The 25393-nt window shown below is 50.9% G+C and overlaps 1 long non-coding RNA gene across 5 annotated transcripts in view; it reads left to right on the top strand.

Annotated features, from left to right (window-relative positions):
* Nucleotides 1-25393, top strand: part of LOC102901687 — a 234312-nt gene that overhangs the window by 140926 nt on the left and 67993 nt on the right. The gene's annotated exons all lie outside the window — the stretch shown is intronic.

Below are 25393 nucleotides of genomic sequence, written 5' to 3'. Positions count from 1 at the left end.
ACCGTGTGCCAGGCTGTATCTTAGGTACCGGGACACAGTGAAGAGAGATCAAGAAGAATAGTTCCCGCCCTTTGGTGATGATTGCTCTCCAGTGAGCCTCCTCTTTATCCTTCAAAACCCAACTTGGATACTTACCACACCGTATTGAAATTTTCCGTTTGTGTGGGTGTCTTCCTGGGAAAGAGTATGTCTGACAGCTTCTGATTGGGTTGCATAGAGCCCGGTGCACAGATTCCCAATAAATAGTGCCTCGTAGAGTAGACACTATTATGCGATGCCAGAGAGGAGTTTGCTGATTTCATTGGTTGAGATCAGCCAAGTCTGCCCAGGTGAGCTAGCCTGAAGCCCCTCTCGGCTGCATGCTGGGCTGGCCCCATGCAAATCAAGGTCATCCTCCTTGGCCGTGTCTCCCACTAACAAAGACATCAAGAGGAAATACTTCACAAACTCAATGTTGTTATCTCCTCTCTTTGCTTCCCATCTAGGGTCCATGGATGCCATCTTTGAGTGACTCATTGATCCCACAAATACTTGCCAGGCAACTCTTCGCTCTGACCTGGCCCCTGCTACCCTTCCTCCGTTTCCTCCACTCCAGCACCTCAGCCTGCTTCTGTTCCTCCAACACAGCAGACTTGTTCCCACCTCCGGGCCTTTGCACTTGCTGTTCCCTCTCTCAGGAGCTCTCTTCTTTTTTCTTTTTTTTTTTTTTTTTAACGTTTACTTATTATTGAGAGACAGAGAGACACAGAGCGTGAGCAGGGGAGGCAGGCTCCAGGCTCTCAGCTGTCAGCACAGAGCCCGACGCGGGGCTCGAACTCATGAACTGTGAGATCATGACCTGAGCCGAAGTCAGTCGCCTAGCCGACTGAGCCACCCAGGCGCCCCCCCCTTCCTTTTTTAAAATATAATGTATTGTCAAGTTGGCTAACATATAGTGTATCCAGTGTGCTCTTGGTTTTGGCGGAAGATTCCCGTGGTTCATCGCTTACATACAACACCCAGTGCTCATCCCAACAAGCGCCCTCCTCAATGCCCATCACCCATTTTCCCCTCTCCCCGCCCCCCCCCCATCAACTCTCAGTTTGTCCTCTGTATTTAAGAGTCTCAGATGGGTTGCCTCTCTCCCTCTCTGTGTGTAACTGTTTTTTTTCCCCTTCCCTTCCCCCGTGGTCTTCTATTAAGTTTCTCAAGTTCCACATATGAGGGAAAACATATGATATCTATCCTTCTCTGACCGACTTATTTCATTTAGCGTAACACCTTCTAGTTCCATCCACGTTGCTGCAAATGGCAGGATTCCATACTTTCTCATTGCCAAGTAGTATTCCATTGTGTATATAAACCACATCCTCTTTATCCATTCATCAGTTGATGGGCATTTAGGCTCTTTCCATAGTTTGGCGATTGTTGAAAGTGCTGCTATAAACATTGGGGTACAAGTGCCCCTATGCATCAGCACTCCTGTATCCCTTGGGTAAACTCCTAGTAGTGCTATTGCTGGGTCATAGGGTAGATCTATTTTTAATTTTTTTGAGGAACCTCCACACTGTTTTCCAGAGCGGCTGGAACCCTCTTCGTCTATCTCTTTGGGAACCTGGCTATTTCTCCACATTCAGTTCTGAGCTTAAACGACCCCTCCTCAGAGACCCTCCCAGGTCATACCATCCAAAGCCTTCCCCCCCCTTTCTCCCCTCTACTTTTTATTGTATCATTCTAATTATTTTCTTTGTAGCACCGAAGACTCTCATATTGGAGTTTGGTTCTGTGTTCACTTGTATTTTTGTCTGTGTCCCCCACTAGAGTGTCAGTATCATAAAGGATTTTGGTCGGCCATTTGCGTCCCCAGTACTTGGCACAGTGAGTGAATGAGTGCGTGAGCTCGCCCTCCTCAAGATGCACTCCAAGCAAAGTTGAGCTCATCAGCTCATGTGTCTGGCGAAGGGCCCCCTGGGCGCTTTCAGACTGGGACCACGTGTCCTCCTCCTGGTCCCCATCCGGCCCCTGTGCCCAGCCCAACACTGGGTGCTGCCCACTGGACCCACCCAGGCTTGTGTTCTGCCAGCTGCCCAGCCTAGGTGGCTGTTCCGGCATCCCCGGAGCTGGCCTGTTGTTCCCAGGACCTCACGAGCTGTGGGCCACCGAAGGGCCTGGAGATAGCTGTGTGGCAGGCAGGCACCCTGAGCGATCTCACTCTGAGAGTCGTCTCGCCTCCTTTCTGTCCTCCTGATTCTGCCACGGGAAGCAGAGGCTCCGCTTGGGGCCCGTGTGTCTCTATCACCTTTTTCTACCACCTGCTCTTTCTTTTTAAGACACACAGCAGACCCCAGCGTCAAGCCGGGAGCAGCTATGGTGTCTGGCTTTGCTTCACTTCATGTAATCTGCTAAATACCTTTGATTTACAGCAAGTGACTTAGGTTGGGCTCCTCTAGAAGTGGATCCCTAAGAAAATACTTTGAAGGCAAATAGTTTATTTGGGAGGGGACTCCCAGAAACACTGGCAGGGAAGTGGGGGGACGTGAGGAAGGGCAGCCAGTGCAGAGTGTAATCGAGCAAGTAACCTCTTCGGGCACCTGCTGCGGGCCTGGTCTAGACCGTGTGCCTCTGAGTTATCCCACCGGGGAGGGGGGTGTGGGGGAGTCAGGGTGGAGATGTTGCTGAGGAATGTCGACGTCCTCTCCTGCCAGTTCACGGTCGAGGGCGCCTCCCTGGAGCGTCCGTTCCCAGCACCTCCCGCCTGCCCAGGTGGGCAGAGCCCGCAGGTAAAGGGCAGGTGCTGGCTGCTGGAATTTGGTCTGTGGGAGGGGAGGTGGGCAGAGCACCGACAGCAAATACCTCACCCTCAATACCGGTTTCTCATTTAAAGCAGAGATTTAAAAGTTTCCTTTAAAACTAGATTTAAAAAAATTTTAAAGCACATTGACTTAAAGAAAAAAAGCATGTGGGGTGCCTGGGGGCTCAGCCGGTTAAGCATCCGACTCTTGGTTTCCGCTCAGGTCACGATCTCACGGTTTGTGGCTTCGGGCCCCACATCAGGCTCTGCATTGCCAACGCAGATCCTGCTTGGGATCCTCTCTCTCTCCTTCTCTCTCTGGCCCTCCCCCGCTTGTACTCTCTCTCTCTCTCTCTCTCAATAAATAAACATAAAAACACTTTTTAGAAAAAGTATGTAGTGCACAGGGGAAACGCTGAATTTGGCAAGTGCTATTTTCGAGGGCTCCGTCTCCTTTGTGACCCACCAAAATGGGTGTGTGCGGGGTGGTGAAGAGACCCCCCCCAGCTCCCCCCAGTGTAGCTGCTCCACACCCTACGGCATTGCCCGGTGCTCCTGGGAGTCTTGGAAATGGGCTAGGAAGTTTGGAGCCCTTTGTGACGCAGGTCTGTCATCTCTGGGCCTGTCTGTTCAAAGGGTATGTTCTAAAGTCCCAGGAAAGGGTAAATTTGCAAAAATGGGCAAGACACTTCTGAAGAAGAAAACCTAAGAGAAGGGCTTGTTCATCCAGACATTAGAATATATGACGGAGGCACAGAGAACGAAACAGTGTGCTATTGGCACAGCAGTGTGTAAGTACATCAAGGAAACAGACTGGAAATTAGCTCCTAATGGATGCAAAAGGCTTTGGAAAAGGGAAGCCATCACTTAGCATGGGATGTTGTGGATTACGTCTGGGCTGGGGCAGTGGCTTCCCAATAGGCTCCCCATCCTTGGCCCTGCTCTCGGATCCACCTGTAGGGGTACTGGGCAGACTCACCCTCATGGGCCCCAGAGATCCCATGTCTCCCCTGGAAATGTCAGAGGCCCCCAGTTCAAGATGACTTAAATAAAAGTGGCCCCGAGGAGGATTCCTCCCTTTGGAGTTCTCTTTGATTCTTCCCATTAACCCATGGAGAGAGCCTCATGTGGCTGCTGGTGGAACCTTAACACCTCTGCAGGTCTCGCTCAGCTCCCTTGACGAGGCAAGCAGGCCCGGACCCAGAGCCCTAGGCAGGCCGCGGAATCCAGCTAGAACTTAGTCGTGCAGTTTTCCATCATTGCTTTTAAGGTTGCTTTCCCTTTCTAGTTATAATGCAAATTTCCCTTTAAAAATCATTTCGGGGGCTCCTGGGCGGCTCAGTCGGTTAAGCAGTCAACTTTGGCTCAGGTCGGGCTCTGTGCTGACAGCTCAGAGCCTGGATCCTGCTTCAGATTCTGTGTCTCCCTCTCTGTCTGCCCCTCCCCTGCTAGCACGCACTCTCTCTCTGTCTCTCTGTCTCTCCGTCTCTCTGTCTCTCTGTCTCTCTCTCTCTCAAAAAGTCAGTTGAGTGTCCGACCTTGGCTTGGGTCATGATTTCATGGTTTGTGGGTTCAAGCCCCACATTGGGTTCTCTGCTGTCAGTGCGGAGCCTGCTCCATTTCCCTCTCTCTCTGCCCCTGCCCTGCTTGTGCTGTCCCTCTCTCTCTCTCAAAAATAAATAAACATTAAAAAAAAAATAAAAATCATTTCACTGACACATGCTACAGAAGGATGAACCTCCAAAACATGATGCTAAGTGAAAGAATTCAGACTTAGAAGATCTCCTATTTTATTTTATTTTATTTTTTAATTTTTATTTATTTTTGCTTTTTGAGAGAGACAGAGACAGAATGCTAGTGGGTTGGGGCAGAGAGAGAGGGAGACACAGAATTGGAAGCAGGCTCCAGGCTCCGAGCTGTCAGCACAGAGCCCGACGTGGGGCTCGAACTCACGGACCGTGAGATCATGACCTGAGCCGAGGTCGGTCGTTTAACCAACAGAGCTACCCAGGCTCCCCAGAGAAGGTCTCCTATTATATGATGCCATTTCTGTGAAATATCCACAGTAGAAGAATCTATGGAGACAGGAAGCCGATGGGGGTTGTGGGGGGACTGGAGAACTGAGAGCAAGTGCATGATGGGTGCGGGGTCTCCTTCGCGGGTGACGAAAACGTTTTGCAATTAGTTAGACGTGGTGGTTGCACAACGTTGTGAATGTACCAAATGCCACTGAATTGTTCACTTTGAAATGGTTGATTTGATGTTACGTGAATTTTACCTAAGTGAATTATTTTTTAAAAACCAACCAAGCCAAAAGGAAAAAAGTCAGTTTACTTCATAGAAAGTCCTAATGTCTTTAAAGATGTCTTTTAAGTGCGGTGTAGGAGTCACTGGCTAAGACGATTGCTCTCACCTCCTGGCCTTGGCTCATGCCGTGCCCAGGCCTGGAATGCCCTTTCTGCTCACTGACAGAATCCTGCCCATCCCTGGGAGTTCAGGCCAAGCCTCTCCTCTGCGGGAAGCCCTCCTGATTACGCAGGCCCATCGGGTGACTGGAGCGGTCAGGTGGGCCCAGTCCTACAGCCCTTTAGACCCAGGTGTGAAACCCAAACCAGCTGCTTACTAGCAGGGTGGAGTCTCTTAACTTTGGGCACATTGCTTAACATCCCCAAGAGGGCCTCAGTTTCCTCATCTTTAAAATGGGTCTCATGGGGCACTTGGGTGGCTCAGTTGGTTGAGTGTCCGACTCTTGATTTCAGCTCAGGTCATGATCCCAGGGTCATGGATCCCAGGATCTGCGCTGGGCATGGAACCTTCTTAAGATATTCTCTCTCTCTCTCTCTCTCTCTCTCTCTCTCTCTCTTTCTCTCCCCCCTCCTCCTCCCCCTCCTCCACCTGCCTCCCCCACTCATGCTCTCTCTCTCTCAAATAAAAGAATAAACTAAAGAACATGTAAAGAAATAAAATGGGGTTCATGATAATTCTTGTTTCATAAGATTGAGTTACTACATAGAAAGTCTGTGGACAGGGCGTGCCTGGGTGGCTCAGTAGGTTAAGTGGTGACTCTCGATTTTGGCTCAGGTCATGATCTCACAGCTCGTGAGTGCGAGCCCCACGTTGAGCTCTGCACTAACCGTGTGGAACCTGCTTGGGATTCTCTCTCTCTCTCTCTCTCTCTCTCTCTCTCTCTCTCTCTCTCTGTCTCTGTCTCTGTCTCTCTCTCTCTCTGCCTCTCCCCGCTCTTGCACCCGCTCTCTCTCTCTCTTTGTCAAAATAAATAAATAACCTTGAAAAAAAAAGAAAGAAAGCAAGCCTGTGGACAGGGCCTGGGGCTGAGTAGGTCAAGTGCTGATCACACCATAATTGAGTTTATTTGCCTCCTGTTTCCTGAACTGTAAGCAAGGGCTCAACCTTCAGCATCTCTGTATCCATAGTTCCCACACAGGGCTCACAAACAGTGGGTTCCCAAGAAAGGCATGTTGACTGATGCCCAGAGGAATTCCTAGAATCCCGTCTGGTCTCCCCAACTCCACTGCCCTTACCCTGGTCTAGCCCCCTTCATTGCTTGCCTGGACTATTGCAGTCACCTCCTTCCTGGTCTCCTGGCTTCTGTCCTGCACCCTCCACCCCCAGTCCATTCTCCATATACAGCCAGAGGGATCTCATTAGAACTGAAGTCAGATCCTGTCTCTCCCCTGCTCAGGACGTTGCCACGGCCCCACCTTGTGCGGAGGAAAAACTGAAGTTCTCCCCGTGGCCCATGAGGCTCTGTTTTGCCTGCCCACATCCCCTGTAGCCCACCCCCCTTAACCCCTCACCCCCCCCCCCCCAAGTCTCTCTCTTCTTGGCTCTGGCCGTGACAGTCTCCTTGCTGCGGCTCTAAAACTCCAGGCCTTTGTGCCTGATGTTCCCTTTGCTGGGGACCCTCTTCCCCAGATGTCATTCACTGCTCACTTCCTTACCTCCTTTCATCCTTGGCTCTAACGTCCCCTGTTCAGGGGCTTTCAGGGAAGGCTTTCCCTGGCTTTCCAGATCTTACTGGGCTCCAGAACTCGCTTCTTCCCTCAGGAAAGGACCGTGGCCGGGGTCCTGGGCCCCGTCCCCATTCTCGGGCAGAGGGGAGGCTCCCGGGCCTCTTTCTGGACTTGGGGCCTGGGGTTGGCAGTGGAGGCCGGTGGCACCCAGGCTCCATCTGGCTCGGAGGCCTCCGCTCACTTGCCATGGGAGGGGCCCTGGCCTGCTCCCACGGGCTTCCAGGGTACAGATGGGAAAGCCCCACGTCCTCCTCCACTTACCTGGCTGGGGCTGACTCAGACCCTCACCCCTGGCCAGAGGGAGCCGCAGCTGCCCCACCCGCCCCCTTGATGGGAAACAGCACTGGCAGGGCCCGGCTGGGCCAAACACTGACTCACCTCACCCCGCCCAGCCTCTGCCACTGGAAATCACACCTCCCTCCGGCCAGAGACGCTCCAGCCCTTTGCTCCCAGGGGAGAGTTCCCACTCTGCGCCTTTGCCCAGGCTGTGCCTTGGCCGGCAGTGCTCTTCCTCTGCCTGGAGCCCTTCTGTTCCCTCAAGCCCAGCCCGGGGGCCATCTCCCGCCGGGCGACGTTAGAGATGCCTCTGGCCCGAAGGGTAGAGGGGTGGTGGGAGAGCTGACACTGATACACTAATAATACTCTTACCCTACTAATAATAGCTATTACGCAGCAATAATGGTAACTAGCCATGCGTACCGTGCACCAGGCATAGTACTACGCGCTTTATTGTATTGATTCAATCGACCATCACAATAATCTCACACGGTAGAGACTTTCGTTTTCCAGCCCAAGGTCCCAGCTGGTGAGCAGAAGGAGGATTTGAATCTAGGCAGCCTGGATGTCAGACTCACACGGCAGATCCGAAGAACAGAGTGGGGGTGGCCCTGAGGCTGGCACCCGAGGAGCTAGGGAGGGAGGTGATGCAAGCCCTGGGTTCTGCCGCCCGTGCAGACTGGTCCTCGGTCCCTCTGTCAAGGTGAACCCTCAGAACACAGGTTCCGGGCAGGCCACCAACAGCCTCTGAAAGGGAATTTACACATACAGAGCAGGGGCCATGGTCTGGGCACTGAAGCCACGAACCCGTGGAGCAAGCCTGCGCAGTAAGGACAGTTACTAACATCCGTTTTACAGATGGAGGAGACTATGGCCCAGAGAGTAGCAGGAGTTGGCCAAGTTCACAGAGCCAGGCTGTGGCAGAGGCTGAATTCAAACCCAGGATTGTTCTGCCACCACGAGGCCAGAGTCCCTTCTACTGGGAGGTGACACCACCTCTCACTGAAGAACAGGACAGGACCCAGATGTCAGAAAGAGCCTGGAACTTCAGTTCTCATTGCCTCCTCTCTCCAGCATCCCACTAACCTCCACCCATCCATCCATTCACGTATCTATCCGTCCACCCGCCACCCACCCTTCCATTCACGTATCCATCTGTCTGCTCTTCCATCCGTCCACGCACTCATCCACCATCCAGACATCTATCCGCCCTTCCTTCTGTCATTCTATCTAGCTCCTTCATTCACCCCTCCGTCCGTCTACCCCACTTCCATCCACCCATCCTTCTATTCCTCTGCCTACCCACTTTCCTATCCCTCCACCTTCCATCCTTTTATCTGTTCATCCATCCACCCACCCATCCATCTACCTACTCACCCATCCACCCATACATTCGTCCACACATCCGTCTATCCCTCCACACATCTGTTCATCCATACATCCCACAAAAGTTTATTTAACTGATGGCTGCTGTGCCCAAGCCTTCAGATCACTGTCTCTTGAGCCAGGAGAAACACGCCTAATTAGGTTTCTATTTATTTGTTGTTCCAGGAAGGCTAATTGTGGGGCTTGTAAACAGCCCTTTGATGGCTGGGGAGTTACTTAAGAGGACAGTTAAATAAACAACCGCTGGGTGGAACAGTCAGTGTTGGTACAAAGCGGGTCTGGAGTCATGACCTGCCTTTCACAGTGGGAAGAGGGCTGAGTTCCAGACAGCGCAGAGACTTTGGGGTCAGAGAGGAAGTCAGAATAATGGGAACAGTGGCAATAACAGCTAATATGTGTTGAATGCCTACTGTGTGTCAGATGCTCTGCTAAGCCCTTACAGCGATTCCAGGTGATGGGAACCATTACAACCCCATTATGGATGGGGAGACTAAGGCTCAGGGAGAGGAAGCCATGTGCCCTTGGTCACACAGCTGGGAGGTACCAGTGTCACCATGCTGATCTAGACTTGCCTGTGGACCACAATGATGATAATAATAGCAAATAATTATGTAGCACTCACGATGTGCCAGGCACTGTTGTAAGCATCTTGACTCATTTAATACCCGTACAACCCTGTGAGGTTGGCACTGTCGTTACCCCCATTTTACAGATGAGAACATTGAGGTCGATAGGCATAAAGTAAGCTGCTAAGATCACTGAGCCAGGCAGCAGCATTTAACTTAGGAAGACTCAGCCATACATGGTCGGCCAAATATTATTTTAATCGTCTTTTTAAATCTATGGGTCTGGGGCGCCTGGGTGGCGCAGTCGGTTAAGCCTCCGACTTCAGCCAGGTCACGATCTCGCGGTCCGTGAGTTCGAGCCCCGCGTCAGGCTCTGGGCTGATGGCTCAGAGCCTGGAGCCTGTTTCCGATTCTGTGTCTCCCTCTCTCTCTGCCCCTCCCCCGTTCATGCTCTGTCTCTCTCTGTCCCAAAAATAAATAAACATTGAAAAAAATAAAAAAAAAAATCTATGGGTCTAAACATACTATAAAATTTTAACTTGATTATGTCTGTTTTGTTACTTAGTTGAGGGGTTGGTAAACTTTTTCTGTTAAGGACCAGATAATACATGTTTTAGGCTTTGTGGGCCATGTGGTCTCTGTTGCAACTGTTCAGCTCGGCTGTGGTGGCTGGAAAGTAGCCACAGATAATATGAAACTAATGGTGTGGCCGTGTGCCAATAAAACTTTATATACAAAAACAGGTGGAGGGAGGGCGAGATTTGGCCTGAGGGCCGTAGTTTACCGACCCCTGACTTTGTGCATTAGACATGTATTTCCATTCACCCAACCGTGTTCTCTTGCCCTTATATGAGCGACATAAAGGATTTTCAAGGATAATTTCAATCGTTGCCAAGTTTTACCTCCAGGCCGTTTGCTCACCACACGCCCTCTACACCATTTACCCATTTGCCCACTATTGGCAGCTTCTGGAGTTTGCAAATTCCTGAGATTAATCGAATTCCTTTGTTCGTAAGGTCAATGAATGAATGACACCTGCGAGTGGTGCTCAGCCTAGCTGACTTCCCACCAGGGACCCTAAGAATGCCAAGAGCCCTGGGACTGGATCTTCTTTAGACCAAGTTCTGTAAACTTCTTGCTTGGAAAAAAAATCATAAAGTGAAAGTTAGGAAGTCTGATGGCTGGGGCTCTACTACCATTTCCTATTGGTGACAAGAACAAGGAAATGAAAGGGTGACTGGCGAAGATATTACAAAATGTACTCAGGGCTAGTAGGAACAAAATGGGGTAAGGTCAGAAACATCCCCTTTCCTCTTTATCCCCGCCTCCTTCCCCTCAACGTCTGTTTCCCAGACCCAGAAAAGTCGTCAGCCTGGGGGAACAGCATGGTGACTCCAAAGTTAAAAGACAGATGACAACCTGGGTAAAAATATTTGCAACGTAAATGTAGCTACGTGGTTTATTTCCATAATATATAGAGAATCTCTGCAGAACAATAAGAAAAAGAAACCACCCAACCTACTAGAATGATGGGGTAGTGGATGGGAACAGGCAATTTACAGAAAATGAAATGCACATGGCAAATAAACATGCAAGATGTTCAACCTTGCTGGTAGTCAGACAAACGCAATGAAAAAGAATTATTAGATAACATTTTCCACTCGTCGCGCTGACAAACATAAAAGAGTGGTGATGCAAAGTGTTCAGGGGACTTGGGGGAAATGGCCATGCTCATATACTGCTGGTGGGACTGGTATAATGTGGAATTGCCTCTCAAGAAGACGATTCTACAACGTCCAGTAAAATCGTAAAGTCATATTTTCTAGAACTCACCAATTGCCCTGTTTGGCATCTCCCTTAGAGAAACATCAGGCACAAGGAGTATGTGCCAAGATGGTTGCTGGAAACAACCTAAATATCCACTGATTGGGGAAGGGTTAAGCACCTTGCGGTGGTCTCAGGACTCCCTGTCTTCTGAGGCAGAGCCTGCCCCCCGCTACTCTTGATGCTAAACCTGCTGGATGTTCACTCTTCCCAGCCTCCCTTGTAGCTAGGGGGTGGGTGGTCACGTGACCTCGGCTCCACCCACCAGGCACGCCTACCCAGACGCGGAAGCAGGGATGGTCCAGCCGGAGCAGAGATGTCTTACCCGACCCGGACCTGACACACCCGATGGTGTGATTTGGAGGGCTGTTCCTACTGACCTTGAAACCTGGTCCTCCAACCCTCCTGGCCTCTGCAAATCTATTTTAATGTGAACTTTCACTCAAGTATAGCATACATAACAGAAAGGGGCACAGGTCACAGGTCATAACTTGACGAATCTTCGTGAGTGAGCACACTTGTGTAACCAACCCCACATCAAGAAACAGAACGTTCTAGTCAGTCCCCTTGTGCCTTCTTCCAGTCGTGACTTCCCCGACGGTAGCCGAGGGTAGTGAGTCTAATTCTAGTACTTAACATAAATGGAATCAAGGGGTATGGGTTTGTGTCTGGCCCCTGTCTCTTAACGTTAATGTCTTGGAGATCCATTCATGTTGTTGTATACAGTGGTGGACCATTTATTCCCATTGCCGGGCAGTATTCCATCGTCCGAATGTGACTCAGTTCATCTGTTTGCGCTCCTACTGAGGGGCAAGCGGGTGTTTTCTAGCGAGGAGCTATTTATGAATGTGGCTGCTATGAACATTCTTGTGCATGCCTTTTGGTAAACATCTGTCTGCATCACTGTTCAGTGTATAGACCTATTGCTGGGTCACGTGGTAAATGCATGCCTCACTTTATTAGAAACTGCCTGTTTTCCGAAATGCCTGTACCGTCTTGCATTCCTACCCATCAGGTCTGCGAGGTCCTTCTGGATGCTCCACCTCCTCATCAGCTCTTGGTATTTTGCATCTTTTTCATTTTAACCATCCCAGTGAGTGCATAGTGTATCCCACTGTGGCTGTGATTTGCATTTCTTTGCTGGTTAATGATGTCAAGCACCTTCGCCTGTTTATTGGTCGTTTGTTGTATTTTTTTTTTGTGGAATGTTAAAATCTCTGCCCTTTTTGTCTATTGTGTTGATCGTCCTTTTCCCCCCAAACTCCTTTTAATAGATTCTCTTCCTGTTTAAATTACTCTATCTGCCAGGGTTCTCTAGGGAAACAAAATCAAGGAAGGAATTGAGGAAGTGGCTGATGCAGTTGTGGAAACTGGCAGGTCTGAAATTTGTAGGTCAGGCCAGCGGGCTGCAAACTCGGACAGGATTTCTAGACTGGATTCGAGAGGCAGAATTCCTTCTCCCGGAAGCCTCAGTTTTTGCTTTCAAGGCTGTCAAATGATTGCATGAGGCTCGCCCACATTATTGTTGATAATTTACTTAAAGTTAGCTGAGTGCAGATGTTAATTACATCTACAGAACACCTTCACAACAACGTTCAGGCTAGCGTTTGAACACGAGCCTAAACTATGACCAAACAACCATAGCCTCGCTAAGTTGACACATAAAATTTAACCATCCCGATTACTCAGAGTTGTTTATTTTGAGTCCTACTCTGAGCCCTGTCTGATCCGCCATTTATCCACATGCACGCACACACACACGCACACACACACAGCCAATGTCAATAACAGTGTGATGCATTTCTAGGTGTGTAAATGCACAGAAATAAGTGTGGAAGGATGCAGACCAAACCTTTTGTATGGCTGGTCCAGGGAGTGTCCACCATGGAAGCCAAAGGGAACTTCAACCATGAGTTATAACAGTCAAGAAAAATTTAAAGAGTGTAATTAATGTGTTAATCGCATAATTAAAAAATTAAATTTTAAGTGGGGCAAACTTTTAAAGAAAAACAAAGGAATCATTAGATCTCCATTATTCATTCCCCACATACTTCCTGGGCACTGGCCATGTGCTAGTTGCTGGAGATTCAGTGGATAAGGTGGGCAGTCTCTATCCTTGGGGAGCTGACATTATAGTGGGAGGAGTCAGGCAAAAAAGAAATAAAGAAATGAGCAAAACATGTCAGAGAGTTTTAAGGAGTATTCTGAAGATAAGAAAACCAAGAATGAATGGGGAGGTGGGTTTATGTTGGATCGAGTGGTCAGAGAAGCTCTCTCTGAGGTGACATTTGAGCTGAGTCCGGAAGGAGGAAAAGGAGCTGGCTTTGGAAACTCAGCAAGTGCAAAGGCCCTGGGGTTGGAACAGATCAAATGAGGTAGGATGAGAACCTGAGCAGTGCTTCTGACGTGGGAACTGAGGCCCAGAGAGGGAAAAAGACAGCCCAAGGCCGCGGCACAGACATGGTGAAGCCAGCTGGGAACGTCTGCTCCTGCCGCAAGAAGAGCTTTGTACTGCTGAGCTACCTGTCTAGGATGGAAGTCTCTGAACTGCTCAAAGGGCTTTCTCCGTACTCCTCTCCAGAAGTGTCCCTGTGATTTGAACTCAGCATTGGAGACCCAGCCCCTAAGCTTGTGTCAGCCTCGCCCTGTAAGTAAGGCCAGCAGCACTGCAGAGGGCCATCTGAGGGCCTCATACTCTGTACCTCTGAGTTGGAGGGTCAGCAAAACTTACCACCCCTGTCTTACCAAATTATAATAACAGCTAGGGAAGGTGCCCAGAATAGACACTTTTCCTGCACCCTCCTTTCAGTTCCTGGTAAGAGCCTGTAAGAGATTATTATTCCCATTTTATGCCTGGGAACACGGAGGCTCCAGGAGATTAAATACCTGACTCCAGAGCCTGCATTCTTCACCCTTGGTGAGGAGTCTACATCCTGCTCCTGTAGCTCTCAAAGCAAGAGCAAGGCCATCTTTTTTAAATGACAGAGCCCCAGATGGGAAAAGATGATCCTACCTAAGCCTTCATTATGTAGATGGGAACTCTAAGGTCTAGAGAGGGAAAGGAACCATTCCCTGACTATACAGAGCCAGAGTGGAAGCTAGGTCTCCCTGCTCCCAGTACCTTTCCAGATTTATCCCTCTATTTCCCTCCATCCACTTCCCTCCTTCATGAAGGCTTAACTGGCCTCTAGGCTGTTGCGCCACCGTGTCAATCCCAATTCCTGCCTCAGGCCCTTTGCACTTGCTCTTCCCCCACCAGATCTGGCTCATCACATCTTTCTTGCCTTCCTTGACAACTCCGTTGACAGTAGCCCTGCATTAACTCTTCCTATCTTGATTTATTTTCTGCCTAGTGCTTCTCACCTTCTCTGTCATTATATTAAATATACAATGTTTGTTGTCCATCTCCCTGCCTAGAATATCAGCCCCTCGAGGGCAGGAAATTTATTTGCAGCTGTTTCCCCAGTGCCAAACCCATGGCCTGCTCCCCCCATAATGCTCAATATGGATGGATGGGCGATGGATGGATGGATGGATGGATGGGTGACAGGTGGATAGATAGGTGATGGATGGATGGATGGATGGATGGATGGATGGATGGATGGATGACCATTTCTTCCAGCATTACTTCTCACCCTTGGGCTCTGGGTCTCCCACTTGGCTGTTGTGACTTGCCCTCCTCTGGCTCTTATCCTAAGAAGGCAGCTCTGGGGGCTCCCACAGGATCGGGCAGGAGTCTCAGTTTCTTGCCTTCCTCTGAGGCTGGGTAAACAAAAGCCTTTGTTCTTCCTCTCCTGCCTAGTTCCTCTACAGCCCAGGGCAGGAAGTTGCTGGCAAGTCAGCTGGCAAGGGAGTTACTGCAACTTAACTTTGAGGCTTAAGCTGTCAAGTTGGGCCCTGGGGCTCCTGGGGTCCACAGTGGAGCTGGGCACGATGGGGGTGTGGTGGGAGCATTATGGCCAAGGCACAGAGATGATTCCTACCTGGGCAAACCCCAGTCTCCTGGAAAGATTGCGGTTTTGGAGGTGGTGGGTAGCTACAAGATGAAGTTGGCTCTGGGTTTTCTACAGACAACCAGGGACGGTGTTTCTTCTTGTCCCCCAGATTGTCCCCACGGGGCAGGAGGCGAGAAGAGGGGCCCTTGCTGAGTGCTGCAGCGGTCCGTGAGGGTGGTGCCATCACAATCCCCCTTGCGCAGAGGAGGAAACAGACTATTTGGCACTCGCAGTTGGAAACCAAACTGGATGGGCAGCTATCATCCAGCTGGACTGTCTCTGCCAGTCAAAGACAGTGGCCTTTTGTCAGTTTCCCTGTTGCCTTTGTCCAGGTCAGAATTGGACCTTATTCAAATAACTCAAAGGCCGGTGGCTTGCCGAAGCACCGATTGAAGAATTTGGTACTCAAGCCTGCCAACCTCACCAGAACATCCTTGAGAAGTCTCAGCCATCAGCTTGTTTCTCCCGCCTGCCCTGGGGCCCAGTTCCTGCGGCCTGGGCAGAGAACGTGGAAGAAGTCTGGGACCTGGGTGTGGCAGCTGAGGCCCGTGCGGCTGCTTCCTGCCCGGGTCTCTGGCCTCTTCAGCCTCTTCTCCTAATTTCACCCCCTGCACTGAGCTATTGGTAATTTTCTGCACATATCATGTGGTTTCCTGCCTCTGCCTTTGCACATGCTGTCTTTTCCACCAGGGATGATGTCTGCGTCTGAGTTCTCCCCCAGACAGACCCTGAGACAGGATTCAAGGGCAAGGAGCGTGTTTGGGAAGTGATCCCGGGAAGCACCCCTAGTGACATGGGTAAGCAAGACAGGGAGGAAGCAAATAAAACATATGTTATCGAACCAGGCACCATCGTGGGCAACCGGACCTCGAACCCACTGGGGAACCCTGGGAGCCAGTGTAGAACATTCACTCCACAGTTATTTCAAACAAGCGATGAGAACACGGGCTATGTGTCCTCCAACTCCCCATTAATCATCAACTAACGGCCAGTTCCAAGGGCATCAGTTTTCTGGAACTTCTGGCCACGCACATGCCCACAGCCAGAGCCCATCTCCCAGGCAGAGTCATAGACATTTGCAGCAAGCTGGAGTGAGCATCCAGGGAATGTGGGCAGGCACGGACAGCATCTGCTGCCGATGTTTACTAGCAACCGATCTTTTCCTACCAAACTCCTATTCATCCTTCAAAACCTGTCCTTCACCCTCCACCCTGCCCCCCACCCTGGGAAGACTACTTTGACCCTCCTAAATCAGCCAAGCACTTCACTCCATTGCTCCCGTGCACCTTAATATTTGCCTTTATCACAGGGGATTGTCACGACCCTTTAACAGCCCTGCCTGCCCCGCTGGGAACGGAACAACTTGAAGGCAGAGGCTACATCGTGGGGGTTAAGAACATTACAGGTTGGGGTCACAGAGTCCTGAGTTCCGTTCTCTTGGCCTCTCTGAAACTGACTCTGGTGCTCACATCTGTGTCTCCAGGGCCAGGCTGTTCTCAGGCCCTCGGTGAGCCTACAGGCCCAGGGATTCGAGTTACATTTTCAGCTCCCTGGCATTTCTTCTGTGTCCTGAAGCTTCTTGCTATCTCCGTCATGGAGATTTTGGTTAAGCCAGCGGGTCTCAATCCTTATGACTCCTCCTCAGAATCACTTGCAGAGAATTTTGAAAGCTTCAGAGGCTGGGGCCCCACCCCTGAGATTCAGATTCAGTCACTGGAGCCGGGTTAAACCTCACTGATAGTATCAGGTCTCAGAGAAATTCCCTCCGGGTCAGGCAGGGCATTCAGGGAGAGAGTGTGTCACGTGTCGTGTCGTCTGTGGAAGGTGGGGGTTGGAGGGCGGCCTAGGGTCTGCGCTGGGGGAGGGGCTGAGGGAGACGTGGAGGATGCAAAAAATGTAGAAACTGGAGGCAATGAACTAGGCGTCACCCAAAGTTAGAGCTTAAGAACAAATGGTAAAAAGCAGACCCGTGTTTTGTCACCCTGTGATGTAAATGTGTTGAGCCCCACCATGAGACTGCGCTGGGCCTAAGGCGGGGGTTCCCACACCTGCCAGCCAGCATCACCTGTTACCCTGGTGCCCACCCGCCCCCCCCGCCCCCCGCCCCCAAGGCCACTGCGGCAGGGTTGCTGGGGTGGATACCTAGGAACCAGTATTTTTTACTTTTTATTTTATTTTTTAAAGTTGGCTTCACTCCCAGTGCAGAGACCAACTTGGGGCCTGAGATCAAGTCCTGATCTGAGATTAAGAGTTGGACCCTTGGGGCGCCTGGGTGGCTCAGTCGGCTAAGCGTCCGACTTCGGCTCAGGTCATGATCTCGCGGTCCATGAGTTCGAGCCCCGCGTCGGGCTCTGTGCTGACAGCTCAGAGCCTGGAGCCTGTTTTGGATTCTGTGTCTCCCTCCCTCTCTCTCTCTGACCCTCCCCCGTTCATGCTCTGTCTCTGTCTGTCTCAAAAATAAATAAACATTAAAAAAAAAAAAAAAGAGTTGGACCCTTAACCCACTGAGCCACCCAGGCACCCCGGAAACCAGTATTTTTTAAAACATGAAGTGGGGGCTGCCGACCACAGAACATAGGAGTATGATTACCTCAGTTCTTTATCCCCATAGGGTTATTTTTCCAGTAATGATGTTACAAGGGCAAGCATGTATTGAGGGCCTACTGTGTGCCGGATACTGTGCTAAGAGCTTTACATGCATTACCTCACTTTAGTTTCAGATAGCCCCTAGGTGGTAGGTACTTTTATAATCTCCATTTCACAGACGGGAAAATTGAGGCACAGAGTGGCAAAGTCAATGTCTGAAGACTCACAGCTGTTCAATGGCAGAACAGGCTTGTAGCGGGGTCTGTGAGTCTGTCCCCAGAGCCCTCGGCTACCCCCGCTCCTGCCTCCTCCAAAGTTACTCTCTCTGATGCCTTTTGACCCACTCAGTCCAACAACTGCCAAGAATTGACCCACTCAGCTCCTCAAGGAATTATTGTTGTTGATGTTGTCTCTCCCCATAAATCCCTCGTGGTCTTTTTCCCCCTGTAACCTCAGCACACAGACAAACCACACATCATAAAGCCTGAGCGGCTCCTGAATGTGAGAGCTTCATTTCATGGATCATAGCTGCCTGAACCATGTTTATTAGGCTTATTTTAAATTGTTCCCCCACCTCTCTGAAAGGCGGGAAGCCTTAAAATTATTTCTGCCCCAAAACAGTGCTTGGAGGCGCCAGCCTGCCCCGGGAGCTCTCTGACCTGCCTCATAAGGAATTATTAATTATGATTTGTTTTTATAACCGTCCACCTGGAGACTGGGTTGACACATGCTCAGACTTGTCTGTCCTTTAAAAGAAGGAATCAAAGTTTCATGGAAATCAGTTATACCTTACTAGTGGAATCACTCGGACTCAGCCCTGGATTTGCTGTGTGACCTTGGGTGCATCCCTTCCCTGTCTGGGCCTCTTAGAATACATGTTTCCCAAACTGTGACTGTACCAGGGGTACATGAAATGGTTTTCAGTTGCATAGGGATGGACATTTTATAAGTTGTACTGTTTAACTTTTAAAATTTAATAGTGTTATAACATTTCATTGATAAATGCAGACGTTTTTGTTCATCAGGATGGCCACAGGGAGGAGGGGCCCTGATTCACATAGTTACTCAGGTATCTTGACTGATGTGGGGGGGTGGGGGGAGAGGGCTATGCCTCCGTTCTTCATCTGGTAGCTCCCAAGGTCACCGCGGGGATCAACATCCAGCCGGAGAGAAGAGAGAGAAGGCACCTACCTAACCTTTCCCCTCACATTCCATTGGCCAGAACTAGTCACATGGTTCTGCCCAGGTGCAAAGACAACTGGGAAATGTAGTCCCCTGGCTGGGTAGCTCCCTTCCTACACTTCTACACTTTATTTATTTTATTTATTTATTTTTAATATATGAAATTTATTGTCAAATTGGTTTCCATACAACACCCAGTGCTTTCTACGCTTGGTGAACCTTGGCCATCTCTGCTTCAATATTCCCTTTTTAAATGACTACATTGAGGAAACAAAGCTTTGCCACACCACTTATCAGTGAATTAAAGCATGACTTCCAATTTTCTACAACGTGGGAGGACTCCTTTTACCCAGTATCAAGGTTTAGCACACAGCTACAGCAATCAAGACAGCGTAGCGCTGGCGGAAGGGGGGATACACGATCAATGGAATAAATCGAGCATGCAGATGGACCCGCACAAATATGCCGGGATGATTTTCGACAGAGGCGCAACAGCAATTTGCTGGAGGAAGGATCACGTTTTCAGTAAGCAGTGCTGGGGCGAACTGGACTTCCGTCGGCAAAGAAACAGGAAGCTTGGCCCAGACCTCACGCCTTATACAAAAATCCACCAAGCGCATCATGGACTTAAATGTAAACCATAAAACTATTAGGATAAAACCCCGTAAAACTATAGAACGTTAACTATTTTTTTTTAAGTAGGAGAAAATCAATCTTTGGGACCTAAGACTAGGCAAAGAATCACTAGATTTGAATGCCAAAGCACATACATAAAAGGAAGAAACTGATACATTGTACCTCGTCAAAATCAAAACCTTCTGCTCCCCCAAAGACCCTGTTAAGAGGATGAAAAGACAGGCTGCAGCCCGGGGGAAGATACTTTCAAGCCACATATCTGACCGAGGACTGGGATCTCGAATATATCAAGAACTCTGGAAACTCAGCAATTAAAAAACTCCAGTTGGGAAAGGAGCAAAAGGCGGGGCACCTGGGTGGCTCAGTCAGTTAAGCATCCGACTCTGGAGTTGAGCTCAGGTCATGGTCGGGCTCGGTGAGGGGTGTGAAGACTGCTTGGGATTCTCTCTCTCTCTCTCTCTCTCTCTCTCTCTCTCTCTCCTCCCACCCTCTCTTCCCCTCCCCCACTCACATGTGTATCGCTCTCCGTCTCAAAATAAAGATGTAAACATTAAAAAAAAGAAAGAGAAAATGAGCACAAGGCAGGAGCAGCATTTCCCTGACGAGCACACAGGTGCATATGAGCACACGAAAAGGTGTCCGACGTCATTCGCCATAAGGGAAACACAGCTTAAGGCCACAACAAGATATTACTACACACGTATTCAAATGACGAAAACAAAACTGATGGGAACACGAAATGCTGTTGAGGGTTGGAGAAACTGGGTCACGTCTGTGTCACTAGTGGGAATGTCAAATGCTACAGTGTTCTGGAGAACAGGCAGTTTCTTAAAAACTACTGTATGACTCAGCAACGGCAGTCCTGGACACAGAAACGAAAACTTATGCGGGCGCCCGTGTGGCTCAGTCCGTTGAGCATCTGACTCTTGATTTCGGCTCAGGTCACGATCCCAGAGTCATGGGATTGAGCCTTGGGTCGTACCCTGCACTGAGTGTGGACGCTGCTTCTCTTTCTCCCTCTGCTCCTCCCCTGCCCGTGCTCTCTCTCTGTCTCATGTAAAAAAGAAAAAGAAAAAGAAAAAAGAAATGCAAAGGTACGTACACGAATGTTCATAGCAGTTTGATTCCTAATGGACAAAAACTGGAAGCCACCCAGACACCTGTCGCTAGTGGTTAGTTAAGGAAACGGCAGTGCTCCCACACCGTGGAATTCTGCACAGCAACACGAAAGCGAAATATTGATCACACGACAGTTTGGGTCAATCTCTAGAGAATTACACTGGGTACAAAAAGTCGATCCCAAAGGGTGACACACAGCACGATTCCACTCATATGACATTCTTGAACTCACACCGTTCTAGAAGCGGAGAACAGACGAGTGGTTGCCAGTGGTCGGGGCAGAGGTGGAGGTGGGATCTGGGTTTGGCTGTGAAAGTGCCCCTGATGGGGGCGCCTGGGGGGCTCGGTCGGCTGAGCGTCCGACTTCGGCTCAGGTCACGATCTCACGGTTCGTGGGTTCGAGCCCCGCGTCGGGCTCTGTGCTGACAGCGTGGTGGCTGCTTGGGATTCTCTCTCTCCCTCTCTCTGCCCCTCTCCTGCTCATTCACTGTCTCGCTCCCTCTCTAAATAAGTAAATAAACTTTAAAAATAAACAAGTAAACGTTAAAAAAAAGTGCGGCACGGTGGATCCTTGTGTGATGGAAATGCTCTGCATCTTGGCTGTATCGGTGCCCACACCCTGATGACACTGGGCTGTGGTTTTGAAAGAATGGTACCATTGGAGGAAACCAGGAGAGGTCATGGGCTCTCTCTGTTTATTTCTTACAACTTCCTGTGAGTCGACGATAATCTCAAAATAAGAAATTTAATACAGAACACAAATGTGATATTTTTATACCCATGCACTTCTGAATATAACCATATGTATGGTGACTTGGAGGCACCATCAGAGTCTCAAACATCGGACGCGGTGCGGTGGTTAAGTGTGTGGCTTTGCAGTGGGGCAGCCCGGGTTCAGATCTCAGCCCGGTAGACCTCTCACCTCCCCGAGCCTCTGGTTCCACACCTGCGAGGGGCTGAGCACTGAGAGGCCCTACCTTGGGGGGTTGCCGCGGGGGCTCGGGGACATGGGGCACACGGAGCGCGGTGCTCACTCACAGGGACTGCTCAGCAAATGTAATTGCTGTCTTTCCGGGCTGCGATGGGTGGAGGGACAGATCTCAAGGCATCCTCTGAGAGCTCTCGGTTGGGACGGTGACCCACCATCCTGCAGAGCAGGTACTGAACAGGCTGCACTGAGGTTGGCCTGGTTGGTCCTCACGTGCCCTCCGGACTCGGGTGCCTGCTTTCACGGACCGTTCTCCGTGAAGGAAGAACGCAGCTGGTTTCTGTGGGCCCGGCTGCTCGAATAGCCCAGCGGCTAGCCTCTTTAAGGCGATCAAGAGAAGGAATGGGACCCATGTGTGCTGCGTGCCCACGCGGTGCCTAAGGGTTTACAATCTCGTGCAGTCGGCATTCCTGTCATCCCTGCTTCATGCAACTCGCAGGTGGCAGGGCTGAGATCTGAGCCCTGGTCTGTCTGATTTGAATCCAGAGTCACTTTCACCATTCATAACAACCTTACCTCTGCCCGGGTCAGTTACTATGTTTGACTCTTTACATAGGGTGGCATCACCCCCCACCCATTCTGGAGAAGAGGAAACAGGGACTAAGAGAGGTGAGTTGCCAAGATGGACAAAAGATCTAAAGACAGAAAAAAGAAAGGAAAGAAAAAAACAGTCAACTGGCAGCTCGTCCTTGGGCCCCCAGCCCCACCCTCAGTTTCTGCTCAGCCCGGTCGAGACCACACGAGCCTGGAAACTTAAATGCTGAGTCAAAAAACAGTTGGCCCCTAGCTGTGATGCCTAGACAGCCTGTGGGCACTTGAACTTCATCCGCAGCTGCCTAGAGTCAGCAGACGCAGCCAGAGCCTGGCTGGGGGCTGGGTGGGGTCAGCGGGAGCCACTAGAGACCCCTCACAGTGACAGCCACCGAGGCGGTTGGAAGCAGCTCGAGGCGGCCGTGGCGGTAACAACTTCCTTTTGAGTAATAACATTTACTGAAAAGCAATTCTGCTTTTAGCACCAGAAGTTCATCACCCTCACAGGCAGGCGCCTAAGAATACCTTCGTTCAACCACAGTTCAGAGATTCACACAGATTCCCTTCTGTGTTACCTCCAGGAGAGTTTCGCATTTGGTGTTGAAGGGAAACCAAATACCACAATTATTGGAGGAGGCAGGAGGGGTGCAGAGGGCGGGGGGCGGGGGGCAGGCAGCGGGGAGCCAGGTGGCATCGACCACAGCCCCCAAGGCCTCCACAGGCAGCCTCTAGGCGGTGGCCCAGCCCCTTGCTCCTCAGTTACTGGAAAGACATCAGCAAAGCTCAGAGTGAAACCCAAGAGCTGACAATTTCTCTTCCTTTTACAAGAAAAAGAAAGTGATTGTCCTTTAAGCAAGTGTGCCTTTGGGGGCCAGGGACTTGCCCTGGCCACTCTGCAAATCAGAGGCGGAGCCACAACTGCCCCAAAGTCCCCAGGCCCTTGCCCGCCACCCCTCAGTCCACCCTGGGATCCTTTGAACAGCCCTTTTGTCCCACACTGAAGATCCAACGTGCACATGGGAGGGGATGGTCCTAAAAGTCAGGAGCTCACCCAGGCCCTGGACGGCTATCGGATGGCTGAGGGCGAGGGCGGAGGCACAAGTGGGGAAGCCATGTGGTGGGTCAGGCAGAAGCAGGAGGCTCCAAAGAGTGGCTCTAAGAGGACCTCTCCTTCCTCACCTGATCTGGCCTCCTGATTTAAAGACTGGGTGTCACACAGGTATGGGCTTAAATTCCACCTTAGCCGTTCCCTGGCTATGTGACCTTGGGCTATGTGACCTCACCTCTCTGAGCCTCAGTTTCCTCATCTCTAGGATGGGGATAATAGTGGGAAGTCAGGTCATGACTCGTCTCTACTCAGAATCCTCACATTGTCTCACCTCACTTGGCAGAAAGCCGGTCTTCCCTGTGGCCTCAACGGGCCCTACGTGATCTGCTTTCTGCCCCCCCTTACAACCTCATCTCCTTCTATTCCTTGTTTCCTTCCCACCCCTCCAGCCACACTGAGGCTGTCGTCCCACCAAATACGCTAAATACAACCCTGCCTCAGGGCCTTTGCACTTGCCGTTTCCTCTTTCTGTAACACCCTCGCCCCCAGATGCCCCTCCTTTACCCTATTCAGGTCTCTGTTTAAATGCCCCCAGGAGGCCTGCTCTGACCCCCCCTTTTAAACTTCTCCCCATTACCCCTTATCCTTTTACTCTGCAACAATTTCCCCCCACTGCCTAACATTATAATTTTGGAAGTTTGTTACTCCCGAACCTCCAGACTCTAAGCTCCAAAGGGGCAGAGCTCAGTGCTGTGTTGTTCTCCGTTTAATCTTCGGAGCCTGACACACAGCAGGTGCTAGGTTCAGCTTGTCGGCTGAACAAGCGCAGGGTTATATGGGGAGGATGAAGAGAGATGTGTGTAGATGGTTCAGTCCCAGCACAGAGTATTTGCTCATTAAACGTCACTTCCTTTTCTCCCTCCTGGCACCACCCATATGCCATGTGCTTTCTGCCATTGACTTCCTGCCGTAGAGGGATGCCTTCCACAGATACAGAACCAAGGTCAGAGAGCCCAAGTGACCTGCCTCAGCTCACACAGCAGGGTGAGGCTTTGAAGTCTTGTGTGTGGGGCTCCTGGCCTCCTGAATGATGGTTGCGGTGTCTGATATGACCTGGGCCCGGCCGGTTTGGAGTCTGGCTGAGGGAGATGGCTGCTAGTGCCGTTTAGACCCTCGAGAGGGCTGTGGGTGGTGGGGAGCAGGCTCTGGCTTCGAGGGTCTCCAGGCGACATCGATCCTCGGGACCGGGTTCATGCCCCTGCTCTGCAGTCTCACGCTTTCTGTCCAAGGGGGCCCAGGGTTCCCAGAGAGGGGCTTTTTCAATTTTCTGTTTCTGGAAAGTTCTGTCCCAGGAAGGGCAGACACTTAAGGAGCTGTTGGATGGGGCTGGAGCCTCAGAGACCGGGAGCCCCGGGTGTCCTCTCTCCCCGGCATTCAGCCAGTTCCTGAAGAAGAGGGACTTTCCAGAGAAGGCTGTCTACCGGCTGCCTCTGAGCCTGCCCAAGAGACCATCAGCCAGGGTCCCCATGAAACCCAGCCCTGCCTCGGTTTCCCTGTTTTTGCTTCTGAGAGAGGCCAAGTAGTCTGGGGATGAACAGCCCGACACGGGTGTGGTCTCCCCTGGGCCTGCCAGGCAGGGAGGTCTCTGGGGGCCACCCAACCTGGTCTGGGGCAGGGCTGGGCACGTGCGTATGGAGCTTACCTGGAGCTGGTGTGTTGCCTTTCTGCCCGTCAGAGTCGCCTCAGCGGTACAAGGCCCCCCTCCCATAACTGCTGCAGCAAAGGGGACGTGAGGGAGACCTTAGGAAGAGCAGCCTTTATCGTACTCGAAGGCGACCGTACCCCTTAAACCACCTAGAGCAGACCTTGCTGACCGGCGGCCCGCAGGCCAGATCCAGTCCAAGGATGTGTTTGTTTTGGCCGTTGAAGTAGTATTAAAAATGGGAATCAGTTGCCAGCCTTTGAAAGAGTAGGAAATTTCACGTAAAATCCATTTCTCTGGCTTCTCTTGAAAAGTGGGCAGAGGTAGCTAGACTGGGGCCACATTCCTGCAGGGCGTAGGAAGGCTGGGGCGGGTCATGGGCGCCCCTGGCAGGGTGGTGCAGGGTGGGTGCTGTCCTCCTCACCCCCCGCCTCTGCCAGCCCACTTTGCTCGTATATGCTGCCTACTAGGGCCTTGAAGCATGAATAGGAGTTCACCAGACAAAGGAGTGAGTGGAAAAACATTTCTAGGAAAGGGAAACAGCACCGATCCATGGGATTCATCTGTTCAAGACTCACTTGACAAGTGTGTGTTGAACGCCTACTGTATGCGTTGGAGCATACAGCAGGACACCGAACGGATAAAAATCCCTGACCTCCTGGAGACCTTCATCCCAGCCAGCCGTTGTTAGCTGGGCACTCTTTCGTTCCCCGGGGGCATTGGCCGCGTTTGGAGGCACCTGCTGTGTCA

This window comes from Felis catus, chromosome A3, assembly GCF_018350175.1.
Source record: "Felis catus isolate Fca126 chromosome A3, F.catus_Fca126_mat1.0, whole genome shotgun sequence".
Classification (NCBI taxonomy): Eukaryota; Metazoa; Chordata; class Mammalia; order Carnivora; family Felidae; genus Felis; species Felis catus.
The sequence above is the reverse complement of the archived record's forward strand: the minus strand, read 5'-3'. Positions and strand labels throughout refer to the sequence as shown.